The sequence below is a fragment of the Paralichthys olivaceus genome, chromosome 10 (genome assembly GCF_024713975.1).
Source record: "Paralichthys olivaceus isolate ysfri-2021 chromosome 10, ASM2471397v2, whole genome shotgun sequence".
NCBI classification, from domain to species: Eukaryota; Metazoa; Chordata; class Actinopteri; order Pleuronectiformes; family Paralichthyidae; genus Paralichthys; species Paralichthys olivaceus.
The window spans coordinates 3,122,741-3,139,524 of NC_091102.1; the positions used below are offsets into that span (position 1 = coordinate 3,122,741).

Below are 16,784 nucleotides of genomic sequence, written 5' to 3' on the forward strand. Positions count from 1 at the left end.
CAAAACCTCTGAACCGATTTCCACGGGTCATGACGCAACGAAGAATCTTCCCAGGAATCACTATGAGTGCTGGTTATGATCTCAGTAGTTTTCTTTGGTATCAGATTCATAAATGAATAAGTGACTTGTTTTTCGATTTTGCTTTTCTAATTGAATATGAAAAGAACGAATGATAAACAGATTCAGTCCAAAGGTGAATGCAGCTCACTTGTTTCTCACTGTGCATGATAATACATCCTCTAGCTCCAGCTAATGGTCAAAGGCAGTATTGCATTTGGGAATATTACTGCAACAACATTTTTGTGTCTAAGCTCGCAAAATTAATTTCCAACTACTATATGTGTTGCTTTTTCATTTATTTGTGTCTCCAAAGGATAAAGTTTGCACAAGTGGCTTTTACACGTATTAAATATAAAATAGATTGATTTAAAAAATCATAATTAAGGTTGAAACAGAAGATATTCACATACATCTGCTTCTGTTGTTACAGCAAGAAAAGAGTTTTCCATGGTTTTGGTTTCCTGCCCTTGATTTCTGCCTCATTCCTTTAATCTGCAAGGTTTTTCATGCTCATCTTAATAAATAAATATATAATATAATATGATATTCATAATCTTTTGACCAACTGGAAACATCAAATGTCCGACACAGATGATCAATATAAAAAACTTTTTTTATATTGACAAAATAATTTACAAATTAGGGGAATTAAAATATGTTGACGTCCTTTAGATGAATCTTCTAAGTGCCTTTCCTACATATTTCTAATTTGCATGTCAACGACAATGTCCCCTTTCACCAGCTGGTCGTCCAAAATGTCTGAGTCTGATGTCGTCATCTCTCCCCTCGGCTCTGGGGGTTGGACACCCTGCAGAATGGAGAAGTATGACTGGAACAGAGAGACAGCAGGCCCATACAGGTAATGTCACAGTGTCCATTACTTGTGTGGGAAGAATTGTGTCAAAGGTAAAACAAACACTGGAGCCTGTAGTTTCTATCTAGACCACTGAGGGGCAGTGCTACCTAGGAAATAAAATTGTGAACTGATTTGCCAGTGGTCGTAATTCAGTCATTGCTCGACATCATGTCGATCACGGATTAAAAACAGTGACATCGTCAACATATGCCGAGACGACCAGAGGAGGGTCGTGAGCCAGCCCGGGCAGAGAGAGCTCCTCCTCGGCCTGCGGAAGGAGGCCTCAACCTCCACACACATCCACCAGGTCTACTTTCATTATAACCTCCAAGACCCCCCCCCCCCAAAAACAAATTTTATAAACCCTTTCTCGCTCAGAGCCTTCATTTGGTTCATAGATACCACAGAAGAAGAAAAAGTGTTGAGCAACAGATGGTTTCCCTCCTGAGATCAGAGCGTCCCGCCAGAGCTGCAACTGCAACACTGCTGTGATTAATGAGAGGACAAACACACACACACACCACACACACACACACGCATACACACACACACACACACACACGCACACACTGCTGACACTGCAGGTGATAAATATGTGGCTCAGTTATTAAGAAGCTGCATTGTTTTATATAGTCCCATTGGTATAACATGCATACACACATACAGTACACTTTGTATTCTGTATTATTTTCATTGTTCACACACACACACACACACACACTTCTGTACGTTTGTTTCCGACACAGATCTCAGTCTAATAAAAACGCTCCAATTCATTTACTTCAGCCAATACTTGTTTATTCACCTGATTCCAGTTCTTGTGCCACAGAGTTTGTTTCACACAAGTCCAGTTGTTTGTTGGTTTGATTGTTACACAAAAGCTGTTGAATGGATAAAGTCCTTAATATTTTGTGTTGATCTAAAGACGCTGTTTCCCCTCGCTGAAGTTGGTGGAGACCAAAACCAGAGAGCAGATGTTGGACTAGCGTTCATTAGGATTTTAGTTTTTCGAAATTGTTTATCTGGCTTATTGCGTATCTCTTTTAATACTTTATTATTTATTTTCATCTTTTTTATAATCTTAACTAGTACTTATCTTTATTTGTATCTTATTAAATGATTACTAAATACTTTAGTAATATATCGTTATCTTTGTCCTGATTATCTTGATCTTTTCTTCTATTCTTTTTAGTTGTTTATTTTTTTCCTTTGTTGTGTTTTCATACTGTATTATTTATAAACCTTATCAGGTGATAGTATTGTATTTGCAGCTCACGTGGTTGAAACTTAACTTGTTGCTGGACGACGACTTCTGTGACAAGATTTAAACAATTCGTTGATTAACGGTGGGAAGGAACAAGATCAGTTAGAAAAAGTTCAAACAGTCCAATCCATCTTCATCGTCTGTATATTCAATGTGTCGTCATGGTTACACACTGTTTATCCTGCTCAGTGTCATCCGCTGACGTCTGCTCCTGGTTTCTTCACAAAGCAGAACGTAAAGTGCAGGTACTCTAAGAAAGTTTCAGCTTTGAGACGTCAGGGACTTGGAGGAGGAGGAGGAGGAGGAGGAGGTGACCGGTGACCTCTGACCTCCCAGTGGTGGAATAACCTTTGACCTCCGTAAGAAGGAAAGTGCAGAGCTGCAGATGTGACAACAGAGCTCCATTCTGCTGTCCAGCAACTAAACACTGCACCGCGTGTGTGTGTGTGTGTGTGTGTGTGTGTGTGTGTGTGTGTGTGTGTGTGTGTGTGTGTGTGTGTGTGTGTGTGTGTGTGTGTGTGTGTGTGTTAGCCTCTTTATCATTAATACAGTTGGTTTTGTCATAACTGGGACAAAACAGAACAATAGAGCTGGAACAACACACACACACACACACACACACACACACACTGAAAGTCACTGTAAACCTCTGTGAAGCCAAGTGAACACAATGTTTTCAGAACGAGTCACCACCTTCACAATGTCACACAGTTTCCACTTTGTCATTTCAATCATTTCTATCCATCATTATCTCAAACATTTTGATTAAAGATGCTTTAAGGGGTTTCTACAGATTTAGAGAAACATAGTTCACACAAAAACCACAAGGGTCCCGTCCTGCAGAGTCAAACAAACGTCCTCACTGTGTTTCCCATAAGATGTGGTCTCTCCCACGGTCACCATGGGAACTACGAACAGGAAGGATAAATTTAAACTTTAATTAGTGACGGTATTTATGTACACACAGACTTACTGCGCACACACACACATTTTCCTGATTCATATTTCACACTTGACCTCTGTGTTTATCTTTGAGCTCTCATGACTCAATTTACTGGAACTAGTTTTCCATTCGTATTGATCCGTTTCTCAGCCGTCAGTGAAGAAACTGGGAAAAAATGTTATTGTTCTAAAAAAAACCCCACTTTTTAATAATTCTCTTTCTTCTTCTTCTTTCTATCTTTTGCATGAAGTTCCAATTTCCCACAAACTCAATTCTGGTTAACCTGTTTATTCTGGTCTGTTTCTTGATATTTACACTTTTGCGTTATTCTCTCATTACGATCATCTGAGTCATTTTCCTCATCGTCTGCATTTTGCCTCTTTTACTTGCTGCCTTGTTTCCATCCACGACCTCCAGAGCTGCCAGATGTGTCACAGCCGATATTCACTGGTGCAGATTTGTAGTAAATTGGGGATTGATCAAATTGGACGACACCTGGGGCTTGATGAGCCCCTCTTGGTCTCAGGGCCTCTGGGTAGTTAACAGCTTTGTGTGATTTGCTCTTAATTTGGCCTCAGATTCAGCCGTATCTCTCTCTCTCCCTGTCTCTGTCTTTTTTTTTTTAGGTCTCTCGCCCCTGGACAGAACAGCTGTTTTGCTCCAGAGACGTCGTGGGTCCGTGTTGCCGTGGCGATGCCTCCAGTTATGCCAGCTGTTCTTCTTCCTGATGTCAACATAGCTACTGGCGACCACGATGAAAACAACAAAATCGTCATTACTGTCGTCTCGACAAGGGTTTGTAAAACCTTCATTTACATAAATGTCAAATCCAGGAAACTGTTCCGTCTGTTTTTGTGGAAAGTCACGAAGAACGTTTACTTCAATACGTGAGTCCAACTTTGAGTGACTAGTACTTTATTTTAGTTTATTTATTCAATGTCACGTTGGAACTATTCTAATCCAAAACATTTCACAATAATATATTGCATTTTTTACAACACCACTTCAGTTTATAGTTGTAGGAACTTAACAAATTAAGATTTAATTTACAAACATGTTATATGATGAGATTAAAATATCCAGTTTCATAAATTAAACCCATTCCTTTACATTTAGGATGAATCTATAATAAGATGAGTTTTTTTATTAATTTCATATTTCTTCCTTGGTTAGTGGTGCTTTTTTCTGTGTTTAGATTTTTGTGATGCACAGTATGGCAACTAAAAGATCATGTTCCTAAAATAATGCTAATTATAGTGATATAATTTCAGTGAACTGAACCTCGATCAAATTCATGATACACATTACAAGCATCACTTTATCAGTAATTACATTTTGTGAGTACGACGTGAACAACAGGTGAAGCGTCAGCTGCAGCAGGACTCACACACTCACACACTCTGACTTAAAAGCCGCTCGATAAAAAATCAGCTGTAGTTGTTTGATTATCCACCTGGTGGCGCTCAGCTGGTGGGAAGTGACTTCACTGTAACTGTGGTCTCAGAGTGGAGGTCGTCGCTGCTGCCCTCTAACTCACAGGACGTCCACTTCCTGCCATTCTGCCTCACGTCTTGTTTGTTTATTTCAGACAAGAAAATAAACAACAGGATGGGGATTTTGGAAACTGGTTGCCATGGAGATCACACACACACACACAGACACACAGAGACACACACACACACACGGACACACACTCTGAGTGCAGCTGTCAGCTGGTTGAGTAGACGTCCTTGTTGTGGAGCAGAGACATGAATGAACAGTGGAGATGTTGTGAGGAGAACATTCAACAATCATCACGTTAAACGTTCAGGTCTGAGATGTTTTCAAAATAAAACAGGAAACAGAAGCTACACAAACTCAAATAGAACAATGGCCGTTTCACTTCGTCTCCTTCAAGGAACAATAGAAACACCAGCTGAGTGTCTTATTCCTGAATGGAAACATCAAATATTCAAACTGAGGACAGAAGCGGTGGCGACTGCATTTATCTCCATTAGAGAGAAAAAACCTTAGATGGGGCTTTCCTCAGTAATGTCCCTCTGTGTGTGTGTGTGTGTGTGTGTGTGTGTGTCTGTGTGTGTGTGTCCAGGATGTTTTTTTTCCCTCCAATAGAGGTGAAGGACTCAACTCTTATTGTGACAGGAGGTCAGCATCCAGTACTTTTATTTTGACGTCCTCAAACCGAGGAGGCCTTGACTGAGCTGAACTTCCTGTGTCGGCTGGGGGGTGGGGGGTGGGGGGGAGTAGCGGAAACAGAGAGACGAGTTGACATCTGTCGCCGGGGGCAACCACTGCCTAAAGGCGGATCACGAGAGAGAGAGAGCTTGACTGTCGAAAAAGCAAAGAGGAAGTTCAGTGCCATCGTCATGGTTACCGAGATTTCATAATGAAAACCAGTTGAGAGGAAGCAGCGGCCAGTGTGGTGACCTCCAACTGTCTCTGACTGGACTCAATAAGTGACATACACACTTGTTTTTCCAACCACAGACACGGTTCCTCAAACTTTCTAATGAAGAACGACCTCATTCCTAAAAGAGTTTGACCACGTTAGTTATATTTACTTATCGTCTCTGCGGACACACGTGACTGACAAATAAGAAAAATCTTCCCGACGTGATTTCACAGATGGAATGACTCCGATTATTCTTAGATTCTTGGGAAACAGCTCAAACCTTTGGGAACTATTTCTTACCCACTTGGGAGAGGCCGCGGGGGAGGGAGTGACTCATACGGCTAAACTCTTCAGGCCCACGTGTTTTAATGTACAGGGTGTTTAAATACTCAACCTCTGTTATGTTGGTGTCGTTTCATGTCTGAGTCCACCGGCTCCATCTGAAAATATCTGTCCTGTTTATTTCTTCCTGTATTTAGTTTGAGTTTTCAGTTTATGCACTTCTAGTCCATTTATTTCAAAGTTATTTATTGTACTTTTTACCTCATGTGTTTGATTTACGTATGAGTTATCAGAAGTTCAACTGAAGACCCCACAGAGCTTTGATCAAGGAGCAAATAATTATTTAATTCTTAAAAGTGTAAAAGCAAAATTAGTAAAAAAATAAAATAAAAGAAATCTTATTTCCTCTCACATTATTCACCTCATGACTCCTGAGATTCATCTCGTGACCCTTCGGAGGGACGCAAACCCCCGGTTGGAAACCACTGGGCTAATTTACCAACCTTTTATTTGCAAAACTCATTTATTTCTACCAAGACTTGTAGTTTTCAGTACTTTTACTTGTGATAGAGTATTTGTACATTAATCGTTTGGTATTTTTGCTAAAGTACAGAATCAGAAAACTCCACCACTGTATAAAAGAACCAAACAGGATATCACCTCTCACAGCTGCAGTTTTTTTTATTTTTCAATTTTAGAAATTCAGCGTCCACGTGTTTCTCTTTCATCTACCTGGAGTCCTAAAGCTCTGGTTGTGTGTGTGTGTGTGTGTGTGTGTGTGTGTGTGTGTGTGTGTGTGTGTGTGTGTGTGTGTGTGTGTGTGTGTGTGTCATGTGACAGTCGTGTTGCTCTACAGTGAACTACAGTCATGTGTTTAAAATCCTGGAGTCAAATGACAGAAACACACGCACACACACACACACACACTGATTTGCTCTGAAAATCACAGTCATCTAATTCTGGAGATATTTCTGAACTAGTGGAAATCAAAAGTCGGCCTGTAACAATCCTGAAACTGTTTTGTTTCTACGATTTCAAACCACGCTCACTTTCTCACCTCTGCACAGCTGGACCTTCACAGCGTGAGGAGGGCGTGGACCTCTCTAATCTGAGAGAAGAAGAGAAGTGAGGGGGAGGAGGAGATCTCCAAAGATGAAGCTTGAGCTGGAACGGCGGTGTCCAGGAGCACGTCGATGACGTCACGTCCCACTGAGGAGTTTGGGCCCTATGATGACATACATCTGCTCGCATCAGATGGAGACAGACTTCTGAGGACAGACGGGCTGAGGGGACAATCGATCGGAGTTTTACCACAAAGCATCATGTCAGGAAAAAGCCGAGCTGCACCTCCAGCTGAGTCTGGTAATGAATCATCAACAGTTAGAAACCAGTGTGAGACAACACAGCTGTTAATGAGAGTGTGTGTGTGTGTGTGTGTGTGTGTGTGTGTGTGTGTGTGTCTCAGATAAAGCCACAGTAAGACATCACACTGCAGTCTCTGTTTTACCACTGACATCATTTTCCATCGTAAATGAGGTTTTTTTTTTGGAATGAATGAATAAAAGAGGATCTGAGGCCGAGAAAAGAAAGTCTGAGAGGAAGAGAAGGAAAACGACAAACATCCGTTTTTAATTGTGTCTCCAGTTTTTAAACAACGTGCTCTCGCTCCGCACAACATGCTAACACAGTGAACATATTAACTGCATATTAACTAAAGTCTCTGTCACGGACGCTCAGGGTGAGGACCAGATGAACGCACGGTCCTGGGGAACTTATTGCGTCAATAACTCCCTGTGAGGGAATTTTTATATGATCGTGTGAACTGTTTTCTATTTGTCCAAACCCAAAAAACTCAATCAAAATAATCTTTCACATAAATAGGGATTTCTGTGTTTCACAACAATCTGATGGAAAATGAACATGTCACTTAGTTCTTAATGTTTTCATCATTAGTGGTTTGAATTGTGCTTTGGTCGACACAACCCTGACTTTGTTCGTCCTGACGTGCACACAGGGAAACTCAGGAGCCCCATTAGAGAGGATTTTAGTGTGAACCCGTTAGCTTCCCCAACACACACACACACACACACACACATTTACTACAGGAGGTCACAGATATGAAGACAACAGCTGGATCCAACACACACACATACACAACCTTGTCCCACACTGGTCTCCTGCCAGACAGGAAAAGATTGTCGGTGTGTGTGTTTGTGTTTGTGTGTGTGTGTGTGTACTTGTCAAAGATAAGCGGGTCAGGACCACAGAGAGATATGAGGGAGGGAGGATGTAGTCCCCCCCTCCTCCGCAGACACACACTGGCTCTAACGGCTTTTTGAACCAATCAGACTGTCCCTCGTCCTTCAGCTCGTTAACAGACTTGGTCGTTATCAGTTTCCCTGCAGGAGAGACTTTATGTGCACCTCATTAACGTAATTAATTGAGGCTCGTTAGCTTAATGAAGCTGCAGGTTAACCGGCTGAACACAGTCCTGGGTGTTCGTTCATTTAGTCAGAATCAGCTCAACGAACAAATGACACGAAATGAGAAGAACACTCATTAGAAAAGTGACGGTATAAAAAGTATTTAACAACCAGCAGACGATGTATCACTGAGGAAACACAACAACGTGATGTGTGTTCAGTCGTATCATTTTCTAAATCTCTTATCTGAGCTCATGAAATGTAGAGGAAACACTTCTATCCAGGCTGTCGACACTTTTCGTTTGACTCGATCTCCAGGCCGATGTTTTGTCTGTGCTCTCGGACAACGAGCAGTTTCCAACACTCCCTCCATTGTTTCTACTGCTGATAACCACCAACCACCAACACCCCCCCCCCCCCCCCCCCCCCCTCCAAAAAAAGAAAAAGATACAGGGGCTGTTAACCCTCAATTCAACAAACACATCAGTGAAGGAGCAACTGCACCATCACCAGTAGAGCTCATCCCTCAACAGGCCCCTGAAGTTCAACCACATCTCACACAGACTTGACCTGCGAGTAAGATGCAGAGAATTGGCCGTGCACGATGCAGCAGCAGGTTTTCTGCACAGAAGACGACAACAACAAATTCTCCTCATCGTTCAGGTGAAGCTGCAGAGATCACGTGTCGGCTCTTATCACCACAAACTCTCTGGACGTCATCGTTTGTGTCTTCTGTGTGTGTGTGTGTTCTTATTCGGAGACATTCGTTTTCTCATATTCACGTCTGTCGCACTCGCCTGACGTGAATCCCCTGCTCGACCTCTTCCTGGATTTCAACGGACTTTACGGAATTCATACAACAAAATGACGAACAAACATTTCTGAGGAAGAGGGCTGAGTCATTGTGTTGGACCATGTTTCTACACTCACTGTATCATCTAATATGGTCAGAAACGCACTCCCTCCTCCTCCTCCTCCTCCTCCTCCTCCTCCTCCTCCTCCTCCTCTTCTCCTCTGACCCGTGCTGCTGTGAACAAACTGTATCTTAACGTCGCTGTGGATTCATCTGATGACTCTTCCTGTTGAAGCAGAGTCAGAGCGCACTGACTGACCCTCGGAGGGAATAACGGGCCGTCTGTGGGAAGTGCACTTCCTGGCGAGCACAATGGCAGTTGTTTCAGACAGGATGTGACATCACCATCAAGGACTCTGGGACAGGATGGAGCTGATGTGGGTTTAAACTCAGCGTCTCCTCCTGTGAAGTGGAAGAGCGAGGCGTTGTAACTGTACGTACATTTTCAGCTCCACGTCTGCAGAAGTCAGAGATTGACTCGGAGCAGCGGCTGATTTTTTGGTTGTTGTAGCTCCGCTGCAAACAAAGACACGTGTCACACTTTATCAGGTCAGGATTTGTTTCCAGACAAATCCTGTTTACATTCTTTCTTTCACTGTGTGAACAGAAGAACAATGACGCTGAGACTTTGGTTTGAGGAAATGGTTTTTCAGTTTGTATGCATGGGTCAAAACACAACATATTACATCCTCGGGGCCAATGTAACATAAATAAATAGATCATAAACCTCCTCCATGTTGGCAGATGGGACATGGACCAAACTAAAAAGTAAAAGTGCACGTTGAATACATTTCTCTCAAAGACGATCAAACTTCATTTCTCACATAAGTTCGTTTTTAAGTTATTCGATGATGTAAAAACAAGGTGAAATGTCATGATTGACAGCTGAGACTGATTTGTGGTGGGCGGGGCATGGGTATCGGTGGGAGTTAACGACAGAGCAGACTCCGCCTCAAAATCACAGTCTGTATGAAATTCTATATATAGAGGTAAAATGTATACAAAGCCAAAAACAGGTTTGTTTATTGTATGTAAAACAGAATTTCTTATGTCACTTTGTCTCGATATATTTATATCCACAGTGATATATGATACGTTTATTTATTTTACATCGGCCCTTTTGAAATCCCACATCCCTGAGTCCTTGTGCTGCTGCCTGTTCGAGTTCATTCGTCAAACGAGAGACATGAAAGACGTGAGGACGTCCCAGTTGACCGATCACAGCTCCCCTGCAGCTCTGAAGTGTTGTTACAGGTTTGACTCCACACGCCAGCCGCACGAGCATAAATCCTCCTGTGTTTAGTTAAAAGTGTGACGGCTCAAGAGTCGTTCTCTGCTCGTCCGTCCAGAGCGAATACACACACGAGACGTCAGACACACTCCAGACTCTATAAAGTCGTCATACCTCAGATGTTCAGACGGACGAAGGGTTTGCTCAAAGCCTGAGACTCAAACCACTTTCAGACACACAACTTTTTATTTCAACAAAACATGTCGGCCTCTTATCCGAAGCAACAACTTTAACACAAAGGTCACGATTCAGGTTTCTGTACCGCAGAGTTTAATGTCGTCATAGTAACACAAAGGATGCTGCAGCACAAGGTTAAATCTTCAAGAATAACTATGAAATGCTGTGAATGTTTATTTTCCTGTGAGATCCGTCTCTAAAACTGTGGTTTCTTGTAGAGTGACACAAAAACATGACAAAAAAAAACAACCTTTAAACCAAAGTTAGGATCAGACCAGATGTTTCCCTCCAACAGAATAAAGTTATTTATCTATAAGTTTAGTTCAAAGATAAATTGCAAAAACAATATTTCAGCTATGTATGACAACAAACTTTAGATTCTGCCTCTATAATTTGCAGAATGTGTTTTTCAGATATTTTCATCAGCTCCAAACGTTAATCAAGTGAAATTCATTCATTCAGTCGTTCACACGAGGAGTTCTCTCACTCACAGGGGTTAAATCATGAAGGCTTCGGATGCAGAATAAGTTTTAAAATCCAGAACCAGCAGAAAAACCGTTCATCTTGGTTCATATCAACAGCACAGAAGTTTCAGTCATCACAAACAATACGAGCATTTTGACACAGTCGACCACAGTTTCCTGTTTCCTGTTTCCTTCCAACCATGAGCATCAAGTGGGTGTTGATGTATTTATCATGCCCGATCACTCCTTTTACCCCAAACCACGATTTTTACCAAACATGACAGGTTCTGCTCAAAAACCACAACAGAAAGTGAACTGTGGTGTCGTCACATCATGCCACAGTTATTACTGATTATCAGATACCAGGACCAAGATAATCATGCAAACATGTGCCGTCATAGTTGACGAGTCATTGTCGTCCTTCTAGAACCTTTGATTGGTCAAAGTCATGTGATTTATTCAAAATATTTACCTCAAATCTTTTTTTAATACATGAAGTTATTGAGAAACTGGTTTTAGTGTAAGAGACTTTGACTCAGATAGAAAAGACTGAGGCCTGTCAGAGTCAGTGTGTGTAGTTATTTCCTGTGTGTGTGTGTGTGTGTGTGTGTGTGTGTGTGTGTGTGTCCGAAGGCATCTTTTTCAGTAACAGCTTGTGCTGCCTGTGGGACAACACACACACAAACAGTGTAAGTGCCGCAGGCCTGTAGCTCATTACTGATTCAACATATGGCTTCAGACACACACACACACACACACACACACACACACTGTAAACAGTCTTGTTCTGATCTTGTCAGTAATTACTGTTGCATTGAATTTAAAACACACTAATGATATGAACCCTGTTCACTGGACCGAGTTTGTTTGTGCTGAGTTTCACAGTTGGGACTCGTTCTGTCTTTTTTATTACCACTCTTCAGTTTGAACTTTTCTATCAGACGATCATTTCATCCGTTATTCAGGTTATAGCATATATAACATCTGAGATGCTTCTTCACTTCCTCTGCCTGGTGAAGCCCCAATTATACCAGCTCTCTTTTTAATCCACATATTTAAATGTCATGTTTCCACTGAGTCTGTAGCACCCTCTCCTCTCGTCCCTCTGAAGACTCTGATATAATCTAACATGGATTACGACCTAAACCGCTGCATGGACAGACGTGTTCACGTTGATGTTCAAGTTGATATGAGAGTTATTTTGTGACATGTGATCCAAGTGGGGCGTGGATTTGTCGGTTTCCGATGTTTCAAACCCATAGAGTGTAAATAAAGATGCACAGCTCCCGAGAAATGAGGCCAAAACATGTGGGTGGCCCCCTGGTGGTTGGATGCAGTACAGGTCACACACAAACACCTCTGATCGTCACCTGGGTGTTGTTGAGGTCACGTGTGACGGAGGTCACACAGCAGCCGTGTCAGAGTCGTTCACACACATCTCGGTGTAAATTGGTGTGGAACCACCTGAGTGTCAGGAGGCGGTGACAGACTCTCGTCCTTCCTCCTCCAGGGAGAAGAACTCTTTTGTTAATGGTTCAATCTCCTCTCTGTCTCTCTCTCTGAAGTGACTGCTCCTCAACACTGCGGCTGTGTGTTGTTGTTGTTGTTGTTTTCTCGACTGTCCAACAACTTCTTGTCTAAAAAACAATGGTAGCTTCTCCTTTTGCTGTGAAAGAGGAAGATTTTTGATTCAAAAGTACATGAAACACATTTGCAGGGTTTGTGTTTGAGCGAGTTAGCTCGAGTAATGACTGCAACAGAGCGCACACACACACACACACACACACACACACACACACACACACACACACTGAGGCCTGATGGAACCAATTAGCAGACGTTATCATGGCCTGGAGATGTCACAAGCTGTTCAGACACCCCAACCCTCCCCTTCTTCCCCCAGGGGGGGTCTGTGTGAGTCTGTGAGAGAGAGAGAGAGAGAGAGAGAGAGAGAGAAATTGAGGGAGTGTGTATGTGTGTGTGTGTGTGTGTGTGTGTCACTTCACATACATCACTGCTAAAATATTTACAGTCCTCTCTGCTTTACAGTTTATATTACTGACCTACATCCCTTTGTGTGTGTGTGTGTGTGTGTGTGTGTGTGTGTGTGTGTGTGAGATGTCATAGCTAACTAACTGTTAGTGACCTCAGCCACAGGAACATGTCCATATAAGGCCGTGAACACACAAAGCTTCACACATGATCAAAATCAGACCGTTTTCTGAGATGTGTGTGTCTGTTCACTGCCGCTGCCAAGAAACGACCTCGGCATCTGTGTGGACGTGCACAGGTACGACTGAGAGCAACAGAGAGGCCGCGTGGGATGTGGCAACAATTTGAGACCCCCTGGATCGGCATGAATCTGGCTTGGTTGAATCAGTGGAACAAAAAGCTGTGTTAGGAAATACATGGATTGCTTCAGAGTTCGAGGTGAGAGGCACAAGAAGTTAACTCCTCTCCTAACTCAGCAAGTATGACTGACTCCTCCGTCCCTCAACAAACAAACACATTGACAGCAGTTAATACCAGGTCTGAAATGGGTTTTGGACGATTGCGTCGCATGCGGCAGGACTAGATTGCGACCATCCTACAAATGCTGCCGACAAGTGCGTCCTTCCTTCCCCGAGAAACGAAGGCGCCAATGGGTGGATCCTTCTCCAGCCGACCTAGCCAAGGGCTCATCGACAAATCATTTTTCAAAGAAGTAATGGTGCCCGGAAGATACAAAACAGAACAGCTTGTGTTCGGTAATCATGTCCAAAGAAATCAAGGAGCATTAGAACTTCTTCATCCTGTCCAACTGCAGCTTTGTTGCTAAGCAACAGCAGTGAGGGCGGAGCAAGGCGGTAACGGCGATCTCGGCATTCCTGTGTCGTCCCAACCTCCGGCGCAAAACGTTGGTAGTTCACGTCCTGTGGCCGAGACTCAACAATCGAATGTTTTTGCTGCTGTAGCTTTAAACAGACGTTTATGAGCCAATCAGGAACAAGCATTCTCAAAGACAGCGACACAGTGTTGAAAACTTTAATTCACAGAATTAGGAGGCAACAATGTGCTGTTATCAGATGTTACTCATTGTGTACGTGTGTGTGTGTGTGTGTGTGTGTGTGTGTGTGTGTGTGTGTGTGTGTGTGTGTGTGTGTGTGTGTGTGTGTGTGTGTGTGTGTGTGTGTGTGTGTGTGTGTGTGCGTGCGTGTGTGTGTGTGTGTGTGTGTGCAGGGGAATAAACAGTCATTTCCTACCATTTTCAGTAATGTCAGCAGCCCCGCCCACCTCCTCCCTATCTCCTCTTGACCCCATACTGCCTCCTCCTCACACACACACACACACACACACACACACACACACACACACACACACACACACACACACACACACACACACACACACTGAGATCAAAGCCCAGTATCTGGATCTGATCAGACTAATCTGTGATCAACTGATGTGAACACAGCGGGGATCACCAGTCTATTAGCATACCACAGATAACACACACACACACACACACACACACACACACACACACACACACACACACACACACACACACACACTCTATAATCTGTGAATGTGTTTGTTTTCATGAGGGACTCCAACAGAAGAGAAGACACAGACTCTGCTCCTCATTACAGAGGCTGCAGCTCAAAGTGCTGCTGAATCACATTAATCATCTTTCGACTGCCGTGTGTTTCTGTTGTTCTGTATTCTGCATTTATATCAGAGAGGGTAAATCACACAAACGTAAGTAGGACTCACAGCCTGGTTGAACTCATCATTAGTTCATGGCCGACATAAATACCACGTTAACAAATTAATGAGGACAGCTGTGTGATGATTCTGTTTTCAAACATGAAGTCATTTGGACATTTTCAGGAGTTTCCCTTTTACACATGAAGAACTCTGCATTCAAGCGAGATGCTCTCTATTCTCGTTTTCTTTCCAAGTTCACATCTAGACAATGTTCGCAGGGTCAGGCGTGTTCAAAACGGAAAAGTTCCATAAGAAATCCAGAGCAACTGACTCAGACATGATGTGTTCTCACACACAGCCCCTCTGGAAAGTGATGGGCAAGAAGTGCATGTCTGCGAGAAGCTTGAGTGAAAGAGAGAGTAAAGAGTTAAAAGTGTGAGTTGTCTTCTTAACTTTGCATCCACACATTTCCCCACACCCACTCTCACTGGGAGGCTTATGTCATCGCTCGTTCTTTTTTTTTTGTTACAGATTCGTTCTGAACTCTGACACTGAGGAAGGAGAGGGAAATGAAAGAAAGCAGCGGAAGTGTCAGAGCTGTTCGCTTCAGCAGAGTCAAAAAGACACACAAACAATTTGTGTGTGAGAGAGAGAAACTAACTTCTGAACTTTATCTAGACTTGATAACCTGTTTCCTTTTTCGTTCTTTACCGTGAGAAGCATGAGATGGAGACCTTGTGTCTCACTGTAGCTCTTTATCTGCTTCACATCTTCTGTCCTCCCGTCCATAGACCCCTGACCTCTGTCCTCCTAATTGACAGAGGGTCACAGTGACCTCAGTGGAAGCATCACACAGCTTAAGGGATGCTCAGAGTTAAAACACCAACATGTGCTCACTGACAGTTTTGTTACTCGTGTTTTAACTGCACTAAACATGTGATGGCCGCTGATAACAGCCTCTTGTAAATGAGGCCGACCGTCTCTGACCTTTCACCCCTGGACCCGAGTGGTCATTGTCCAGTCATAGGTTACAGCCACCATCACCTGACCTCGGAGTAGTTCAGGATACAGTCTCGGGGCTGTGTAAAGACGGGATCATTAGCGTGCTCCGCCGACAGCATTTCAAACAACACTTGCAACTGTTTGTGGGTTTGCACAGTAGAAGTGCTGTTCGTCAGCATGACGTGTATCTCCTCCTTGTGTTGGGGGATGCTATCGGAGCCTAGGCTAACATTAGCATCTCCGCCCCTCGACTAACAATAGCAGAGACAGAGCAGAGCCAACAACACTCTGCCAAAAAATATTTCAGTCTTTTCCTGTGTCCCAATTAAGGGGACACGTCCTTTGCCCCCCTGGACGGATCTGTTATCACCAAGGAAGAAGTAAGAGTTTGCTGGTTTACAATGCTCACAAGAGAGAATCATGCCGCCATCTGTCCAATGGTCAGTCGGTATTCTTGTATTCATGTAAGAAGTTAGAGAAGAATCTTGACTTTAGAAAATTCTGTAAAACTAAACCTGGTGGTTTCATGTGGTTGCTCTGAAGCGAGCGAGACCTTGTGGACTTCTCATAAAAGACAAATGGGTCTACAGGTGTTCTGGTATCAGACAATAACCCACTCAGAGGAGGAAACACGCCTCTGCTTCTCACCAGGTTGTCTTTTATACAATATAAGGACACTTGGAGTGAGTGGGAGGGTGGGAACAGTAGCTGATGAGATTCCAGAATAATAACTGCAGGGTCAGTGACAGGAAATACCAACAAACAGCGTAGAGCAGAGTTCCTGTTCGACATTTAACCAAACAGTCTGCTCCTCAACTGTCTTTCTGTCTGGAGCTATTTTTATCAGTTTCAAACCGCACTGATGGGCTGATGTAGTGGTTACACACTGACAAACAGAGATCCGAGATACGAAGAGCTTTCTCTGCCAAGGAGGACAAACTTTGAAGTCAGAGAAAGTTTGGTAGATTCCTTTATAAAATTATTTGTTCAAGAGTGTTTGGAATCCAATAAACGTTTTCTGCATTTTTTCCTGGTGTCTCTCTGGTTTATTTACTGGCCGAAGATCTGGAAAGAATCACAGAGCGGT

The 16,784-nt window shown here is 43.0% G+C and overlaps 2 long non-coding RNA genes across 2 annotated transcripts; both read left to right on the forward strand.

Annotated features, from left to right (window-relative positions):
* Positions 1-784: 784 nt before the first annotated feature.
* On the forward strand, positions 785-7,159 carry LOC138411778 (uncharacterized). The gene is made up of 3 exons (XR_011244279.1): positions 785-919; positions 3,769-3,918; positions 6,865-7,159. It is a non-coding gene; the product is annotated as an uncharacterized lncRNA (long non-coding RNA).
* Positions 7,160-14,591: 7,432 nt separating this feature from the next.
* Positions 14,592-16,725, forward strand: LOC138411779 (uncharacterized). The gene is made up of 2 exons (XR_011244280.1): positions 14,592-15,130; positions 15,227-16,725. It is a non-coding gene; the product is annotated as an uncharacterized lncRNA (long non-coding RNA).
* The last annotated feature ends 59 nt before the right edge of the window (positions 16,726-16,784 follow it).